We start from the raw sequence: 6,000 nt of genomic DNA on the forward strand, positions 1-6,000 counted from the left end.
ATATGAAATAATGGTCAACAACACTAATCGTCAGAGAAATGCAAATTAAAACCACAGTTTAAAACCATTTTATACCTATTAAAATTAATCAAATTAAAAAATGATGACCATACCAAGTACTGGTGAGGATGTGGAACAACTTTAACTCTCATACACTGGTAGTGAGAATGTAAAATGGTATAGCCATTTTGGAAAATAGTCGGCAGTTTCTTCCAAAGTTAGACAAACACATACTAGGTCACTCAGCCATTTTACTCCTAGGAATTTGCCCAAGATAAATGGAAGCATGTACCCATACAAAAACTTGTACTAGAACAGCAGCTTTATATTTAATAGCTCCAGACTGGAAACTACCCAAATATATATGTCAACAGGTGAATGAATAAACAAACAATAGTATATACATAGAGTAGATTTCTACTCAGCAATAAAAAGTAATGAACTACTACTGGAAGCAACAGCATGGCTGTTTCTCAAAATAATTATGCTGAATGAAAAAAAAGCCAGACAGAAAACATATATGAGTCCATATATTTTTTAAAAACCCTAGCAAATACAAGCAAATCTATAGTGACAGAAAGTGGATCAGTAGTATCTTGGGATGGGACTGGGAGTGATGAGAAGAATGAATTGCCAAGGAGAATGAGTAAACATTTCCACATTCAGAGTCTCTAAATACAAGATCACTAATCAATGAAAGATGACTATTTTTCCACTGTCGGAAGGTAGAGCAAATAACATTAAATCAAATCAGAAGAAATTACAACTGCACACATGCAAGTGCGCGCACTCACACACACACACACACACACACACACACACACACACACACACACACACACACATTTCTGACAATGCAATTTTCGCGTTTTAGCGGCTCCTTGCCTTTTATTTGTCACAGGAGGAAAATTACCAAGCAAGCACTTAGAATAGGATTCCTATGTTGGAATAATTTGAATATATCAGTATATCATCCAACTTCTTAATCAGCAAACTAATATACACTGAAATTAACTTTTCTGCGCAAAGTGAGGCAATAAGCCACACAACTAAAACTCATCTGCCTCCGAGTCCATTAGTAACAACTTGGGAAACAATCATTACAGTCGGTTAATACCATTATTTGGAGTAGAATGGTTTGATAAAACAAATGAAAACATAATTTGATACATTATTTTTTTCCAAAATAAAAAAGCATAAACACTATGTTTGGACATCAGTTCTATATATATTTACTTAAAAGAGGGTGAAACCTCACTTAAGTAATAATCATGGAATCAGAGAGAGCTTTATGTTACTTCTACCCAAAATTAAAATGCTGACTTTTTTTTTTTTTTATAAAGATAAGCAATAAAGGGCGCCTGGGTGGCTCAGTCAGTTGGGCGTCCAACTTTGGGTCAGGTCATGATCTCATAGTTGGTGGGTTCAAGCCTCACATCGGGCTCTGTGCTGACAGCTCAGAGCCTGGAGCCTGCTTCAAATTCTGTGTCTCCTCCTCTCTCTGCCCCTCCCATGCTCATGCTCTGTCTCGCTCTGTCTCTCAATTATAAATGTTAAAAAAATTTTTTTTAAAGATAGGCAATAAAACTTATAAGTTTCAAATCTTCCTAGATAAATACACCATCCCTCTATGAATAACCTGATGTTTTAAAATATATTTCATTCATGTATGGATTAAAGCAGACAGTACTCTTTGTTTTTAATTACCAGATATGAGTAATAACCTCCTAAAGTCTTGAAAACAGCATGTAACCGTTTTCTCAACTAGTAAGATATTATATTAAATTAAAAAGAACATAGTAAAAAATAGTGGTCACCTCTAATGGAGGAGTTGTATGGAAGCATAAGGGAACTAAGATCTACATTTCAATCTGAGTGGTAACAACACCAGTATACTATATATACTGTTTGTATGTTATGCCTTAATATAAAAGTTCAAAACAAATAAAAACAAAACAAAAACAGAAAGCAAGGGGGCACCTGGGTGGCTCAGTAGGTTAAGCCTCAGACTTGGTTTCAGCTTAAGTCATGATCTCAAAGTTTCAGGAGTTTGAGCCCTCCCTACTACCTCACCCTGCCCCACCCCGCCCCACCCCTCATCAGGCTCTAGGCTGGTAGCATGGAGCCTGCTTGGGATTCTTGGTCTCCCTCTCTCTCTCTCTCAGGATAAATAAACTATTAAAAAAAGAAACACAAGCAAACAAGGAAATACAAGTCAACTCTTATGGTACCTGATCCTAACTGCTCTGTAGAGCCACTACTGCCAGTCCCTTCAAAGAAGGGCAAAACACACAGCTAGCTCCTTTCATTTCTACAATTAGAAAGGTAGAAAGGCCAAGTAGACCCTAGGGTAACAGAGTTCCAAAATGCTCCCTTAGCAATGTTCATACATTTTTGTACAACCGGAGGCCTTATCTCCACATGAATGGAATGATTTACTGAATGCCTGTATTCAGAGTTGGCTTACTAATTGAGAGGATGGAAAAAATAGTGACTCAAAGAGTATGAACCAAAAAAAAAAAAAAAATTAAGAAGTTTACTATTCAAGTAACTTAAATATTTCTGTCAACAAAACCCTCAATTACTGGTTTACTGGATTTCAAAAAATGCAGTAATTTTGACTGCTCCTTTCTCTTAGTCCCTGATGTCCAAACTGTCAAAAGGCCTTATTCCACTTCCTAGTACTGCCCATATTCTTCTCTATTTCCACTGCAATCTCTCTGGCATAAGCTTTTTTTATTTCTTGCTGGGCTGTTATAAAGTTTTCTTAATTCCAGTATATTTCTCTTACAGTACTTATATTCTATATTTTGTACTAGAGTTTTTTCTATATACCTTATCTGCCCTGTACCATCTTTCCCAAGGGAATCTTGTTTACCTAGTACCTTCAGTTATCAGCTGCAAAGACAGACCTGAAAGGTTTAACTGCTTTATTATGAACAGAATGACCTGACTAGTTAAGATGAACAAAAGCTTCACTTTAAAGCTGATTTGTCAAAAATAAAACTCTCAACCAAAAGAAAGCAAATTTCCCTAAATAAAAATTTAGGCTAAAATTTCAGAAAAATTATAACAAAAAAAGATAACCAGAAAAGAGACTGTATGGAATGTGGCACTTGGGGGAAAGGGGGAAAAGAACTGAGGAAATACTCTATCAGGGAGAAGATATTTAATATTTAAGGACTGGGGAAAGGAGTGGGTCTCTGGATATATACATGCACGCACAGTTGAAAATAAATTTCATATAGAACCTTTGCAACCACTGTCATCACCTTGCCACAAATATTGTTGTGTGTCATTGTTCAGTATTTGTCAACTTGGCCGATTTCAATTGTAACTGAAATTAAAATTTAAAGTTTTGTTCAACAGGCACACCTAGGTGGCTCACTCAGTTGAATGTTTGACTCTTGATTTCACCTCAGGTTATGATCCCAACATTGAGAGATCAAGCCCTAGGTGGGCTCCTTGCTGAGCGTGGAGCCTGCTTAAGATTCTCTCTCTTTCTCTCTCTCTCTCGCTCTCCCTCCCTCCCTCCATCCCTCCCTCTCTCTCTCTCTGTCTCTCTCCCCCTCTCACACTCTCACTCTCTAAAATAAAAATAAAGTTTTGTTCAACAGAAAAACAGGAAGTGGGGCTATTACTGACAATAGAATTCTCTCCCCAGCAATGAAGAATATCTTCATTCTGTGGAAAATTTGCTTTTGTGATTATCAAAAGAGAGGAACCAATATTCATTGACCAGCTACTATATGCTAAGCATTATCTAAAAATTATCTCTTAACCCATAAAACCATCTTATGAGATAGATAATATTGTTCTCATTTCATAGAACTGAAGCACTAAGAGTAAGCCCATGTTTCCCTGTTCCTACACCCAATGACTCAGATTCAAACGGAGGTCTATTTAATTCCAAGGCCAAGAACACCTCACTAAGAATGCACATTCTTAGTAATACAGTGATGATATTATAATTTCCAGGTTAAATTTTCTAACCAGTTGCAATGAAACGGGAAAATGCACTCAAGTTAACTATACTTCTGATTTTATAAATTACACTCATTTGCAGGCAGGAATATTGTTGAGACCCACAGTTGCTTAATGTTCCCACTCAATTCAACGAATATATATGTTTAGCACCTACTATCTAACAGATGCTACCCTGGGTGATGGGAAAAACTATTGACCCAGTACAGCGAAACCCTTAGTTTGCTCTCAACTGTCACAGGCTAGTGACAATGTAAGGGACCAAAGAGATGGGGACTCATCAGTCTTGCTCAGGTTGGTATTTCTAGATCTTATCCAATAGATAAGCACATAGCAGGTACTCAAATATTTGTTGAATGAAGGGAAATTAACATTCCTTGAGTATTCAGTATGTTCAAGACATATTTGTAGACAATCTATGTTCTATCACGTTGCTGGACTCCTAAGGACAAGGAGGTTAAGTTCCACTATACCCATTTAACAGATGAGGCTGACAGTGAAGCTCAGATTCACTCACTCAGGATTTAGACGGACCCCAAAGCCCAGGCTCTCCCCACAGCATATTGCATTTGACAAAGCTTTTAATTTTGTACTTATTGTCTCAGTTTAATTTTTGAAAGGTCATCAACTTGTTAAGTATGCATCTTAGGCTACTTTGCAGTTTGGTTACTTCAAAATACTTTCAAAACTGAAAATGCTAATAAAACCTGATTTTTAAATTAAAATTTCCTTTAAAATTAGTAAGAAAATGCAAAAAATTAAGATACAGCAGGAAAAGAATCAGAATTCTGAAGCAACCTATCCTCAGGGCTTTTGGAGAAATGAACATCTCTAGGAAATCAACAGGAATGAAAACTCCACTCAGTCAAGAGAAAGATTCATCTACACTTGTGAAAAAACACTGCATTAGAAACTACAAGATTAAATGTATCTTCCTTCCTTGTAACCCTTAAAGTGCTGGCGAGACCCTTTCAGCAGTCACTAGATCACAATTTGTCAAACAAGCCAAGCCAAAATCTATGTTAGTACACACCAGAATAAATAAGTCTTCAATTGCTGTAATTCTAAAAACATATTTTTGAAATTTTTCAATACCAAAATAAAATTTAAAAAATACATACGCTCTAGTACAGCACGGAACAGCCTCAAATTAAGTTGGTAACTCTCAAGTTGGTTAAGGAATATCACAAGACTGCAAAAATAAAATTTACCTGAACTCACATGTGAAAAACCAAAGAGAAAGGGAACTAGAAGTGGAACGTGGGAGTGGGTTGTACAGTGGAGCGCTGAAGGTACCATCTCTGCCACTTAAAGGCCCTCAAATATGTGACACCTGAACTCTTAACAAGGAGGGCTGATAGAGTTAAGGTCTCCTGAATGACTCAAAAGGTAGGAGTTTCATGACTAAAATGCTTTCACTTATGGTCACCCACCTGAAACTGGCTGATGAAAAAAAAAATCATACCCACTGTACAGATGAGAAAAACAAGAGCATTTTCAGGTTACACAACCCAACGCCATGCAAACGGCGCTCAGAGAAACGCTCTAAATCGCTAGAAGTGCGTGCAGGGGTAGGTTGGGATTTGGATTTTGGAAAAATCTGGGAAGGAGCAAGGCCTGCAAAAGAAGGGCAGGAAGGACCTGCGGGGGCCCATTCGGAGACTCGAGGGCTTCCGCGCAGGCGTCCCGCAGGCGTGCCTTCCACGCGTGAGCGCGGCATGGTGAGGGCTGCACGCCCAGGGCCTGCTCCCAGTTGCAGTTCCTTCACCCCAGAGGTCACCCCGACCCGGAAACAGTACCCCAGAGTGGCAGTCGGCCGTAGAGGGGAGAAACCGGGTGGAGGGGCGAAAAGGAAGGTGGGAGGGCAGGAAGTGCGGGACGAAGAAGAAGGCTGACCAGGGAAAGGCAGAAGACCCCCCTCCCAGCCCCAGGTTGGGATCGGGGGGCAGTGGCGGAGGGAAGCCCCTCGCGGGCACGCGCGAGCCGCACACACTCACCTGCCCCTCCCCCTCCCCG

This window comes from Lynx canadensis, chromosome F2 (assembly GCF_007474595.2).
Source record: "Lynx canadensis isolate LIC74 chromosome F2, mLynCan4.pri.v2, whole genome shotgun sequence".
Taxonomy (NCBI): Eukaryota; Metazoa; Chordata; class Mammalia; order Carnivora; family Felidae; genus Lynx; species Lynx canadensis.